Raw genomic sequence first — 14,373 nt, forward strand, 5'->3', positions numbered from 1 at the left:
ACTGCAGCAGGAGCCAGGATGGGGTGACCCAAAACAAGTGGGAATTGCACGGTGCTCAAAGGAGAAAGACTCCTCTGTCGACACAGGATGCTGTCGGGATCTTTGTGCTCCTGTGATGCTCACCAGAGAGCATCACTAGAGATCGCAGGCTGGGCTGGAAGGATAAGTGAGCATCGGAGATGTAGTTGGTGTGAGTGGGAGAGCGATGCTGGTGGTTGCAGCACGGGCTGCCTTGCTGATCTCGTTGCAGCATCCTCGCAGCAGGTCTCCAGCGAAGGCGGCTCTGAGAATGCTTTCCCAAGGGATGGGGAGGCCCCTTTCCCACCCTCCTCTCCATAAATCAGCCAAGACGGTTTCCATGTCTTCCTTGCTGCTTTCTCCACTTCTCCAGGATTTTGCAAAACTCTGTGCTGAGCGACCCATTTGGAAGGAAACTGCCCTAAACAACTCGTAAACCAGGCAGTAGATAAAGGAATCACATTTCAAATAAATAAAGCATTTTTGGCTTTGGATCAAAACATAGTTGTGTTCAATGTTACCAGTTTCAGAGTGAGTCATTTATTTTTTTTTTTTATACCCAGGCAGTTTCTCTTATAAAATGTGCAGGAGGACTTGATGTAAGCAGGGCAGGAAGCAGAGTTTGTTTTTTTTTTTTACTATTGCACAGAGTTACCCGCATGACAGAGCTGCCGAAGCTTTTCTCTTGCCCTAAAGCCAGTGCTTGTTTACATCTATTTACAATCAAATTACATTAAACACCCAGAGTGATGCAGCGGATAGCACTCTTGCATGTTGCCACCATTTTTCCAGCTGGATGTTGCAAACAACTCCACATCTACAACAAATGGAAAACCTTTATAAACTTGGATCAGAGCTTCTGATCGCGGAGCCAAGGAGCCTTCTTCCAGGTGCGATAAAAATACAGAGATTGGCCCTTATAACTGCAAAGGAAAGGGCTGGACGTGAGCACAGAAGGTAACAAAATTAACCCTGTCCACTTGTAGCCACAAAGAGCTTCTGGTGATAACCAGGAGGAGCATAACATGCTAATAACTCCAAAAAAACAATGTCCACCCCAGCTGGAGACTCTTGGCATGGCAGAAGAAGTAAACCATGAGCCTTGGCTCTCATTCCAGGTGTTGTGTTTAACTAACACCCAAGCGATCGGGGTATCACAGCCTTTATGGTGAGATGATGGAGCTTCTGGTAGATGCTACTGCCCACGTCCTCCCTAGGAGCTTTCTATCACCCAGTGAGATGGATGTGAAGTTTCTGTATGAGCTTCATCAGTGGGGAAGAGCTGGGAATATGTGTTTAAGTCCTCCTGGATGGTGGAAATTGGGTAACAGCGTCTTCGCAGAGGAATATGAAGTAGTAAAGTGAATTTTCAGAGCACTGTTTGATCTTCCAGAGTCTTCAGTCAGAGCAGTAGCAACTGCATCCCTTTAAGAAGACACGTCTGGTTAGGATCATCGACTGCTTCCTCTGAAACAAGATTTAAAATAGGAGACCTCCCCTTCAAAGAGGCGGCTTTGTTTAGCAGTAAAATTGATTAATTACTGGAAGGGATAAAGAAAACAAAGTCTTCTGTTGATCCCATGGGACGAGACCTGCTATGGCAGAGATACTCTGTAATAACAGACGGTTTTACCTTCCGTTACCCTCTTCACACTCTTCTGCTCTTGAGCAGAAGCCAAACAACTTTGGACCATGAGGGACCATCATGTGTTGCTCTTGCCTGGTTTCAAGGGAGAGCATCACCCAGATGAGTGTAGACCTGCCTGCAGGTAGCTACAACACAGAGCATCAACTGCCTGGCTCGCGGGAAGAGCTCCAGTCAAAAGTGTGATTTGTTTCAACTGGCATCAGCTGAACATCTCGTCTGAGGTATCTCGGCTCCTGTGCTGGTCAAGGGAGAAGAAACCAGCATCTGCAGAAATGAATTAATCCCCCTTCCCTTACACAGCTGTTTTGGGATCTGATGTGTGGAAATGCTGACTCTCCCCCTTAACTCTTGGGAGAGCCCAGAGGATGGCTGATTTTCAGATGACTGAGGTCAGATGTGGTGAATCCCCGCAGGCGAGATGTACAGGATGCTTTCAGTAGTATTTATTGCATGCGTTGTCATAATAACACGACAGGATTTTTCTCCTCTCTCCTCTTTCCTTACGCCTGCCTGCGCAGGCTCTGAGCGTGATTAACCTAGAAAAGCTCCTTGCAATATTCAGCAAGTGCTGGCTAACTTTTGGAACCATCGGCTAGGAAATATCAGCAGCTGGAGGGGTTGGTAATGTGGGCGCATGGCTTGGGTGGTCCCGGAGGTGAGGTGCATTGGAGCTCTCTCCTCGCAGGGCAGGAGGGTCAGCTAATTCACTGCTGCTCAGGCAGCTCAGCATAAATTCATAGATGGAAAAATTCAATAGTTGCACATGAGATCATGAAATAGTCCCAAAAGAATGAAAAAAAAACCCCTGCCCTGATACCCCTGTGGGAGCTCAGCTTCAGCAGGACTCATAAAATCACCACTTGAGCCCTTGGCAGAGTGTTAATTATTTTGCTGCCTATTAGAGCCATGTGTGTAATTGCTCCAGTGCCCGTTAGCAGGGTCAGCAAATTACTCTCCCAAATGGCTTCTTTTTTTCCCTGGTTTTCATCTAGACACAGACGCTTGGAGACCAGATCCAAGTCTTCTACTTAACGTGGTGTCAAAAATCTTTGCCCATCAGATGATCCCTTTCCCCTGGATCACTGAGAGGGAACCCATTTTGTAGCGTTGAGATGCCAAAGGAGCTTGCAGTGTTGCCTCGGGAGAACTCCAGGGTTTGTGAGCCTATTTTTTTACTACTTCTCCAGAAAATCATCCCAAATTTCGTATCATTTCTAGGAAGATTAAGCAGCATATAGAGGAAAGCAGCACTCTGACAGCTGGGGTTCCCTCTAGGTTCGGGATCCTTTCTTCCTAGGAGTTGCTCTGGGCAAGAGCCAAGGCCAGGCTGTTCTTCGGTTGCTGTTTAATTAGTTCCTAAGTTCTTGTAGTGCAAGTGTGGATCTACATAAATTAACAATAATAATCCCTATAAGCACCTTTGTAAGGAACAGAGCTTTCTAAGGTCCCTGCTTCATGGCACAGATTCCCCACCTTCTCTTTGGACCTGCACATCTCCTCTCCTCCGTTTCTTACCTTTTTTTACCCTGTTTTTAGCTCCTAGTCCTTGCTTCTTGCTGTCCGTGTCTGGGTCGGGATCTGCAGCCAAATACCCCCATGGCAAGGGGGATGGGAATAAATGGCTCATGGGTGGCTCGGACCCCTCGTGGGTGGCTCTGCCAGCACCCAGCTCTACTGAACCTCCGACACGTGCCCCCGTGAAAAGGAAAGATGCTGCTTTTTTTTTTCGACTGCAGCCCCCAGAGATGCTCTAACAACTGAGCTTGACTCCTTGACAGGTCTCAGCTAATAATCACAGCAAATGTGCCTGCAAATATAATCAGTGGTAAATGCACAGATATAATCATGCCGGGGGGAAGAGAAGAGGTGCCATTTAGCAGCTCTAGAAAAGCCTGTAAAGAATCAACTTTCGACAGACTATTGGTCCTTGGGGAACGGTAGCACATGCAATATTCAGTGGGACATGGAAAGCAACACGGAAAGAGCCATAAATATCTCCAAGAAAAAAACCACCAATGGAGGTTATGAAGCTGAAGAGGATTAGAGGTCTGGAGAGCCTCCTCCGTGAGCCACCACGCCGTGAGACCTTAATTGACTCCCCTCTAGCCCATGCTTACAGTGGGAGAAACCCACGGTGTGTACCCACAACCTGATGGTGTTCCAGGCACCCGGAAGGTTTCTGAGCCCCAACATCTTTGTGGGGAGCAGGAGAGGCCGGAGGGGAGCAGGCATGCGGGCCAGCCTGTGCACATTGCCCTGCTGCTTGCTGGAGGAGCCTGGCACAGACCTGATCTCGTGATGGTATTTTCCATAACATTGCAACACTGACATAATTATTACAGGATTTTCTGTTAGCCAGGCTGTAATTGAAAACTTGCTGGGCGAAACAGTGTCAGGTTCCCTAAATGAAAGTTATCCCTTTTGCTCCCAGAAAAAACCCTGGTTTCTGGTTGTCCCTGCTCAGTCCATCCCACGTCCCTTTGCCAGTGTCTCCTCCCTTGCTCAGTCCTTAGGTGGCCATAAAACATCTTGATTTCTGAAATCAGCATGGCTTAATCCTCTCCAGAGGGATTATAGCCAGCGTTTTTCACGCTTGTCATTGCCTTTGCACTGATGGCCGATTGGCTGTGACCGTCTCGGGACTTGCGCTGGGGTGCCAGGCTGCAGCAACCAGTCGGGGTTACAGATACATATGTATAGGCACGTGTGGACTGGGACGGGTTGTACAAAGCTTGATGTTTTCTAGGTAAAACTTCTCAGCAAAGCACGGTAACTGGTGTTATTTCACCTCCTGAATTTCTGTCCATGCATCCAGCCTCCTCGCCTCTGCTACATGCTGTAGGCCCAAGCAACCAAGTCCTTTCCAGTGAGGTTCTTGGAGAGGAGGGGGAAAACTCGCCCGGTGCCAAGAAACACCAGCCGAGGGCTTTGAAGCTTGCTGAGGTCCAGCGGCAAGAAGCAAGGCCTCGCAATGGAAAGGGCTGGGCTGTTTTAATTGCAAACAGCATTACTGGCTTTGCTTGTAAAACAACTGCACGCGCTGCCTGGCTGCACCGCCGCTGTGTCCAAGCCTGTCCCAAGCAAGCAGGAGCTCACAGCGGCTGCTCCCTGGGTCTGGAGAAGCAGCCTTTGGATGTTTCTCCCCAAGAACCAAAGCACACGATGGAGCAGGGAAAGGCTGAGCCGTCCTTTTGCCGGGAGCGCTCATGCCGGGCTCCTTTCGGCAAGGCAAGTTGTGCGGCAAACCCTGCCCCGGCAAACGCTCTCTGCAGGGGGAGGCAGGTTGGCTTTGCACGCCTGCTCGTTAGCATGTGGGCTTGATTATGCACAAGGAAGGGCAGGAGGCTGGCAGGGGAGAGAGCGTGTGCGTGCGTGTGTGTGTGTGCATGGTGCAAACTATTCCGGTTGCCGCAAGCGGTAATGGTTGCCATATGGAGCAACACGCTGAGGATGCTTGGCTGGATGGGAGCAGGCAGAGCCTAATTCTCACGATGGGTTTAAGCTGCAAAATGTTGTTTATGGGCACCTTTTCTCTGGAGCGTGCCAGCCTGGGACACCAGCAGAGCAGCCGTTCCGGGGATGTTCCTGCAATGCGTGTGTAGCCAACGTTGTGACATGAAACCGTCCTGACGCCTCTTTTTCTTGCCCCATCTCCCAGTGCGCAGCATGGGGCGGGGGGCAGTGGGACGTCTTCTTGTGCTGTGTTTAGGTTGCGTGTTTGCACCCAACCCTTGGCCCTGCAGGAGGCTGGGGGTCCTGCTGAATTCCGGATTTCCACTATTTCTCCAGATACGAGAGGGTGAGACAAATGGACATCTACTGGCACATCTCAGCTGCCAGGAGCTTTGAGCCTCTTCTAGCTTCTCCTTGCAAACCCTCTCCTGCACTGCAACAGGGAACGTGCTTGGTGCCGACCTTGCATCCCAGTGGGATTTAAGCCGTCTCCCTGCTGGGGACCAGAGGAGCCTGGAGAAGGGGAGGGGAATTTTGTCCAGCTGAGGATGGCAATCGCACCTGAGGGGGTCACATCTCGGCTGTTAACCAGGACAAGGGGGATGCCCTGCACCCCACAGACAAACTGCAGAGCTGGATGGTCCCGCTGAGGCTGGAAAGGACGATGCTATGGCCCCACAACACATGGGGTTTTATTTAACCCCTCGCCAGACATGGTTGTTCCGTTCATTTCTGAGTGATCTGTGTCAGTGCTGAGCCTTCGGGTGGAAATTTATAAGCTGCCCTGCAAGAGGTGTCTGGAGAGGCACCAGCTCCTGATGCACAGGGACAGCGAGGAGGCTGAGGTTGGCACTGGAGTAGAGGTAGAGCAGAGAGCGCTCACTATAAAGAAGATGAAAGAAAGCAGGGTTCATCCATCACACTCTTTTTTTTGCTTCTTTCTTATTTTTAAGGTGAAAATGCATTTGCTGCAAAAATTCTGACTCTAATCTTAATTGCAGTCTTTATTAGGGAAATAGTCTAAGGTAGCGGGCTCACTGCTGGAGGGTGATTTGCCACTTCGGTGGCCTCAAACTGCATATTTCTGGATCGTTTATCACCCATGTATCACCAGCAGCGCCCTCCTGAACGAAGAGGGCTGAGGCAGCGAGGACACGGTGGTACAGCCTGGTCCCACAAGTGCAATCGGCTCACGGATGCTGCAGAGCATCGGCGCAGTGAGAGAGGCCCCACCTCCCCGCCTTGCCCCCTTCCCAAAGCCGTGCTGACCTCTGCACACCCACACCGGGAAAGACCTCACAGTATCGGCTCCGAAAGTGTCCTAGTTCATCCCCAAGCTCATTGCCTGTCCCCAGAGCCCTCTTGCTCTGCCAGTTTTACCTGGGTAAGCTCCAGCTGTCGGTTCCATTTATCTGGGCTGCGTTAAGTGGCTGGCAGGTTGCATTATTCTTTAAGTGCGCGTGGTTCTTCCAAAATTCGTCGTCTTCCTAGTGAGGTGCAGCAGTTCCCACAGGCTGGCAGCAGTGACATCTTCCAGCATCCCAGTTCCCGGAGACCTTCCCCAGCAGCCGGTGGTCACTGCTGTGGGATGCTGAAACTCCCACATCGTGCTTTTTCCTGGTAAATATGGAAAAGCGGGATTACAGCTTCACCATTTGGGCTTTTTCTTGTATCCCATCAGCTGTGGATCTGCTTATTTTTATCTAGAAAATAGCATATTGAAGGTACATACCTGTTGCTAATAGATATTTCAACTGAGATCAAAGTACAGTCCTTCGTTACATCTGGGGGGGTGGGGAAATGCAATTAAAAGCTCTCCATTCTGCTAATAATAATAAAATAAGTGCATTTATTAGCCAAGGCAGCTCCATTTCTGAGTAGCCTTGGTAGGATCTGGGGGTGACTAGCGAGACGGCATTAATGGTGAGGTATCCTGCATCGAGCTTTCTGTTCTGGAGTAAAAAGTGAGATGGCCAGAGGATGTGTAGCAGGCTGGGGGGAGGGAATGGAAACTGGGATTTCTATATCCCAGGACCTGTAGGGCATCAGCAAAGCGGAGCTGAGACCTGCACTGGGTACCACCCAGGAGCTCCCAGCGCTCGAAATGGGGCTCCCCGGCCCCCCGCTCATTGCTTCGCATCCCCTCTGGCTCTGTCCCCGGTTCCTCCTGCTGCCACTTCCAGTGCTCAGCATCCGTCCCCGCTCGCAGCCCAACCAGGACCCTCCCCAGCACCAGCCCGGGGCGGGGAGAGATGCCTCCAGCTTTCCTGCAAGGCAGGAGGAAGACATCAAAGGCACCAAACCTCTGACTCGTCCGTGTCCTGCGTTGGCCCCTCTCCCCCCCTGGTTTGCATCATGGAAAATAATGTCCGCGGGCCTCCAGCCCAGGCTGCTGGCTCAGCTCCACGGAGCTGCTTGGCTCCCTCGTGCCCGGGGCCGGCTGAGACACGAACACAAGGTCCTCCTCTGTCCGGGGAGGGGGCATTTTTGCCCCTCCCTCCCCTGAGGCTGCATCTCTTCCCTTCTCCCAGAATAATTATAGCTGCTCGGGAAGCACCAAGGAAAGCCAACAAAAGAAACCGCTGCCTTTTCCTCCTTCCTTCCTTCCTTATCCACCAGCCAGAACCAATTAAACTTGCAGAAGCTCAGCTCTTCCCTGCTTCCCTTTTAATTTCGGACCCCCTGGTAAGAGGAGACATGATAAAATGCAAGATTAAATGCCTAATACCTAGGATTTGGGATTACTGAGGCCAGGCTGGATGGTTAGAGGGTGTATCTGGTTAAAGGGAGGTTTGAACTGGTGATGCCTCCCACGTCTTCTCTCCCGCCTGCGGCATCGAAAGGGCAGGGCAGGCGTGAAACCCCTGCACAGATCCAGCCTGGAGGCATTCAGAAATGAAAGGCTTCGCTCGCCAGTGTTCCAGGGTGGCCTTGGGAGGGAGTTTCTGTGCAGGGCTGGGGGGTGAGGTCCAAAATCCCACCCCACGGCAGCAGGGTGGGGGTCCATGGGCCAAGTGTTTTGGATTTGTAGGTAACAGCATTAAATAGCCCCTATCATAAACCAGACATATGTCACCTTGGCATCCCCTCCGCTTCTCGCTCCATACTGGAGGGTTTCAGGCTTTGATGGCTGGAAAGATGCTGCTGATTTATTCATGGCCACTTCCCACCCATTAGGTTTAATAGCTCTCCTTGCTCTCGTCCGTCTATGGAGCCCACTCGTCCGTCTATGCCCAGCCTTTGCTGGGAGGGTCAAGCACAGTGAGATGCTGGAGCCCAAATAATTTCCTGGAAATAGCCATTGTGCCAGGTTTCCATCCTCAGCATCTGACTTTTCCAACAGGGAAGGAGAAGGATGCCAGCAAATGTCCCCTCTCTGTTTCTTCTTCCTCTTGATCTTCTCACTCAAGAGAAGAAAATTGCAAAGATGAAATTGTGGAGAGCTGGTCTGCCTTCGTGCCAGCTGCTCGCCGGCCGCGCCATATGGCAAACAAGCTCTGCTCTGGCTTGTTTTGGGTGGAAATGCACCCTTTGGGTGGAAATGTGTCCTTTGGGTGAATCCCAGCCCTGTGTAAGCCCTGTGGCTGTTGATCTTAGTGAGGCCACCACGTCTCATCTCTCTGAGCAGCCAGGGGGGCCCCAGGACCTTCCCAGGGGAGGGAAAATCGGGTGTCCAAGATAAATCTCCACATCTGAGCTGGTCAGAGGGAAATGAGCTCCCTGAAAGGTGCTGTTAAATGCCTGGGTGCTCCTGCCCTTCGGTTCCTTCTTAGCTTCAAGCGCATCGCCCTGCTCTGGCCCCACACCTCCACCCCACATCCATTTAATTTTACCACCATCACCTCTAAACATGACCAGGGTGCAGCTCCAGCCCTGCTGCCGGACTGGTTGTCCCTGGGGACCAGGATAGGAAGGATTCGGGGGGCCACGCTGCGGTTCTGGTGCTACAGGGCTGAAATCCCCTGCTGAGACCCTCGGGGGGGCTGTCCTGCAGGGAGCATCGCAGCGAGATGCGTGGGAGCGTTTCGCATCCTCCCAAGCCCTAGAAAGTGAGATATGCTCTTTGTGCGTGGCGGCTCTGTGCCTGCGAAGGGATGTGGGTGGGGGGATCCGAATCTGTCAAGGAAAGGACTGCAGAGGACGAGCATTAATCCAGGGATGAAGCTGAATATCCCAAATCAAGAAAGCTTTGTGTCTGAGCTTCAGGTTGGGCTTCTCTCTTTTTCCAAGGGCTCTTACCCAAGTCCTTCCCCCTTCCCAAGACCTCTGCTCCCTGCCTGCGCCCCGGGATGTTATTTGAAGCAGGGATGTGGATAAATGCAATAACATTTGAGAGATGCTGAGATGCAGCTGATGGGTCAAGGAGCAGATAAATGTGTTAGTGCTGAGACACTGCTCAGGCTCCTCCTGCTCCTACCTGACCTGTGGTAACTAACTTGAATGTACAAGAAAAGGCTGTGGCCATTGTACTGGGCGATTTATTTATTTTTTTTAAAAATTAAATTTTAATTAAAATAATTTAAATTTTAAATTAAATTATCAAGCCTTCAGAGGCTTGATAGCAGAACCAGAGCCTTCTCTGGGGCTGCCTGGGGCGCTGGTGCTCAGACACAGCAAGAGACACCATTTACGTGAGCAAATATCGGTGAGGGTACATCTCTGCTTTGGGGATATTTGCTGTATTTGGGAAATGCAGGGCTCAGTTATCTTAATTGCCAATAAAGCCTATTTAATGTGCTGACCTAAGGTGTGTCCTCAGCTTGTGGTCCGAGGGGACATTTTCCTCTCGTGGCTGCCCAAACGCCTGAGCCCTGCGATTTTCCTCCTGTGACGGACTGGAGATGCTCGGCTTCTGCATCAGCAAAACAAATATCGAAGTGTTTTGGGAAGGGGGCATTTGGCACAGGACAGCTCCGTGTCCCGCCGGAGGGGACAAGGAGCAGGGACATTGCCAGACCCTGTTGGTGTCACCTCCACCAAGAGGATCCCTCCGTCGGGCTGCGAGCGGGGAGCGGCCCTCTCCCCGCCACGCCGGCACAGCGAGCTGCTAGCGAAGGCCTGGTACTAATGAGGGTGTGATTTAATAAGGGAGGGGAGAAATGGGGGACGGGAGGCACGGCGGGGTCGCGGACACAGACCCCAGCCCGGGTCAGCCCCGTGGCAGGGCAGGTCTCCCATCAAGGACCGGGCTGAGCGCCGGGCGTGCGGAGGATGATGCTTTCCCGGTGTGCTCCGTCCCTTCGGAGCACCGATGCCGTAAGGGCTTCTGCGGCTGCAGACGTCATCCCATCCATCACGTGCATTAGCTGCCGATGAAGCACTTAGTCAATTTGAGTTCTCCCCTTTTGAGCTCGTTTGTGAGCTCCTACAGCGATGAGTTCGGCAATTCAATTAAACAGGGTCTGAAAACGCATTTCCCTCTGTGTGCGTTAAAATTTGGCCCTGATGGTTTCATTGGATTCCCCGGGGATTTCTCCTGTAGGATGAGACATCATGAAGATCCCTCGCCTCTCCCCCAAACCGCGGGGTTTTACCGAGCTGCCGTACCTGCCTGCCGTCAGCAAGAGCCCGACCTGCCCCAAGTCCTGCCCTGCTCCTGCCCGCTCCACCGAAGCAAGAGAGGGTTGAAAATACAAATTACCTTCTCCCAAGAGCCATGTGGAGCTGGAAATGTTATGGCTCATTTTGAAATGAAAAGGCAATCTCAGAATATTGCATTTCTATGAAACATCTCATCCCAGCTTTAGCTGAAGCACTTCACTCCAGCTTTTATTTCTGTTACTTCAACATTAGCAAGCACTAATGCGTAGTAATTTAGAATATAACCGAAAAGACAAACCAAAACATTTTGATGCGGGAACCTCTGAAATCTGGAAAAGAGCTAGAAGGACAAGCCTTTTGGTGCGTTGGGGGATAATCCTTCCTAGACAGTCCCCTCCTCCCATCAGGAGTTGGATCTCGATCCCTTGCGTGACCAAGCAAACGAAGCAATGCCCAGATGCAGCTACTCCAGAGCAAAAAAACCTGCTCCTGAATGCTTCTGGCTGCTTAAAAACGCACTGACCCCCAGCGTGAGCCATCCGCCGAGGTGGTGGGTACGTATGCGATGGGAGCAACCACCTTCCCTCTAGCTATCAGTTCAGTTCCTAACGTACAGTGTGTGTTCTGCTTTAGAGACACTGGGTGAAATTAAAACCGGCTTCAATGCAGATTTTCTCCCCCAGCTTGTGCTAACGCTGCGTCGTCGGAGCTGGAAATGCAAGTGGCTTCTGGCTAGGGCCGGTCCTGGGTCTGCCGCATCTCACATCTCGCTCGCTGCTCCTCCTCCTCCTCTTCCCCCCCTGCCCCCAGCAGCTGCTGGAACATCAGGAATGTAAATGCAGCAGGCAATGTTATCTTCCCAAATATTTTCTGTCGAGCGTGGATATGTTTCTGTGGACTTTCAGTTGCATAAAACTTCACAGAGCTGCGTTTTGGCCTGAAGTCATCAGCTTGATGTTCCCTTCAACTGGAAAACGTTTCTTTTTGGTTGTTTGTACGGAAGAAATAATTCTTTATGTGGAGCTCTGCGACCCGTGAGCCTGGTCAGGCGAGGAGGAATTGCTTTACATGGCAGTGGAGGAGAAATCCCGTAAATCAGATCCCACCTTGTCTCCTGTACACATACTACTGGGTAGAGAATAAAATGCAGCATCATACAGTACAGTATGATATGTCCAATACAGGAAAAGTTTGCAAAACAGGATTATAAATCACTGGGAAGGGAAGAGGCATTTAACTTAAAGCTTTGGAAATATATTAAAACTCACTCATTTTGTAAATTTGGTTAACTTGTATTAATCTGTGAAAATATGCAGGTTTTCTTCTGTGTGGAGACAGATGACATTTCCAGAACTCAAGTCTTTAGGCTTTTCCAAGTTCTTATTGAAAAGCCAGAGATAATTACTTTTCCAGGGACATAAAGATAATGACTCCACACTTACAGAACGTGATTAATAACAAGTCTGTTTATATTTACAGTCGCTTCACTTACCACTGAAACGGGGCCACCTCCGAAGCAGCCTATGGAGCTTTTTATCCCACGGCGCTGGGAATCTGGCACTGTGGTTATTTCCAGGCATGATACCAAAAAATCTCTCTGAAAGGGACCTTGGGAAGATGCTGGCTCATCCCCCTGCTCCTAACGTCTTGCCCAAATCTCCTTCCCTGCCTGCCCTGGCTTCAGTGGATGGGGGGAATGGTTTTTCCCCCTTCTCTCTGCAGCAGCCTTGTGAACACTGGGGAAGCTGCTACAGCATCTCCCGCTGGATGGAAGTTGGATGAAAGCTGGGTGAAAGCCCTCGTGCCCTACAAGCGTTGGCTGCCAGCAGCCCAGGAGCGGATGGGGGTCTGACTCCTCAGCCAGAGATTGCTTCCAGCCACAAAATGTTCTGCCTCTTCCCAGCGCAAGCAGCGCGTGACCACGGGCCAAGGATGCTGCAGTGAGCAAGAGCCATCGCGAGGCTTTTTTTAACCTCGGCAGCTGAGTTGGTGGTGGGAATACACCACAGCCCCGCTCTGTGCCTCAGTTTCCCCATTACTAGGGAAGGGAGAGGGATGTCTGCTTTGTACCTCGTACGTCTTCACAGCTGCAGCCCTGGGGCTGAGCAGAGCTGACCCATCCAGCCCCATCCCATCCCCACTGCTCCGACTCCCCCCTTCCCCAGGGCGGCATCACCGACCCCAGCCGAAAGCAGACGAGGCCCTGCACTAAGGGTGCACATCCCTCAGCTAGAAGGGACCCTGCTAGCAAGAAACCTCACTGCTAAGCCCTGCCTGCTGCCCGAAATACCTCTCCGGGTCATGACCCCACTTTGGCAGGCAGCGTTCCCCTCCCCATCACCTCCAGCACAGGTTGGCAGCTGCCTCTGCCCGGTCACAGACATGGCGGAGGCTCCTCTCTCCCGTCTCTGCTGATGGGGAAGGCTCCGCAGCCTTGGCGAGCGGGTGCCAAATCCCGCTCCAACAGCTGTATGTTCTCCAGCATGAGTCATCCCCACCCCGAGCTTTCAGCCTCTCCATAACAACATTCCTTCTCTCTGATCTCAGATCCTGGCTGTGAGCACTCCTGTCTAGTTCTCCTTCCTCCGTCCGCATGGTCCCTCCTGTCCAGGCTCAGTCCCCAGCCGAGGCAGCAGAGAGCAGAGGAGGCTTTGCCAGGATCACCAGAGCTTGAAACAAGGCGGATTCAGATCACTTCCCTCCCCCAAAGTCAAGAGGAGGTGCCCAATTACCATGAGATTCATCTTTTCCTCTCTCTGAAGAGCGACAGTGATGTCGATTCTTTTTCGTATTGTTTTTTGTCGTTCCTCGCCATCCAAGACGTGTCTGTAAGAGCAACCGCTGCCCACCTTCTCCCAGAGCATCGGGAAAAGTGCTCTGAGCCTTTGGTCCTGCACACCTCCCGTCCTGCCACGAGCTCTGCTCCAGAGCCTCCTCCCTGCGCCCCTTCCTCTCTCTCCCTGCTGTCACTTTTGTCCCCAGCGGGTTCTTTTCTCCTCTTCACCTCTCTGCTCCTCCGGAGGTGACCCCACCGTCTGCAAGGACACAGGCAACAGCAACACCCACCTCTCCCTCCCTGAGCTGGGTACCGCAGGAAGGGTGGATGAGCCAGGCTGAGCTCTTCCTCCTCTGCAGGAGCTTGTCCCCTGCACGGTCCAGCTTTAACCCCTGCAGAACTGCAGGCAGCTGCCCTCTCGCCTACGCCTGCTTCCAACGTCTTTTATCACATTAATGGTAGACCCACGGGGAGGCCAACCCACTCGGGGCATCACTGGGCAACCTGCAATTGGAAAACTGCTTTTGAGCAGGCTCCTGTGTAAGGATGGGCAGTGCCTGAGCGCGACGGCCCTCTGCCAGCTCCCCGCTGCCAGATCCCGTCCCTGCCCGCGCTGCCGAAAGCGCTGACCCTCACTCCTAAAGCTGCCGGCGCGGAGCTCTCGCCGCTTCCCCCGCCGGCTCTTTGGCCAGCTCCGCCTGGCACAGGTACAGCCTCTGAATAGAAATCAAATTTTGCTCAAAAGCATTAATTTCTTCTGGATCGTGGAGTGCCCAGATGGTCTCCAGTGGTAACGAAGAGAGACCTTGAACGTGTCGCTTGAGCAGCATGGAAAGCCAAAGTCAAATATCATTCCTCCCTGGGTGTTTGTTAGCTCGCCTGGATAGCCAGGACGAGCGAGGCATCGCTCCGGTCCAGCGGTGCAGCTGGCACCTTG

At 52.0% G+C, this 14,373-nt stretch overlaps 1 long non-coding RNA gene across 2 annotated transcripts; it reads right to left on the reverse strand.

Moving 5' to 3' along the window:
- LOC140662192 (uncharacterized) lies at positions 1-13,271 on the reverse strand. 2 transcript variants are annotated; one of them, XR_012046010.1, is made up of 3 exons: positions 13,002-13,271; positions 12,153-12,220; positions 1-6,736 (listed from the first exon to the last, which is right to left on the reverse strand). It is a non-coding gene; the product is annotated as an uncharacterized lncRNA (long non-coding RNA). The 2 variants fall into 2 exon arrangements; XR_012046009.1 differs by lacking the exon at positions 13,002-13,271 and having other exon boundaries at positions 1-6,001; positions 6,500-6,736; positions 12,153-12,832.
- Positions 13,272-14,373: the final 1,102 nt, after the last annotated feature.

The sequence above is a fragment of the Ciconia boyciana genome, chromosome 21 (assembly GCF_034638445.1).
Source record: "Ciconia boyciana chromosome 21, ASM3463844v1, whole genome shotgun sequence".
Taxonomy (NCBI): Eukaryota; Metazoa; Chordata; class Aves; order Ciconiiformes; family Ciconiidae; genus Ciconia; species Ciconia boyciana.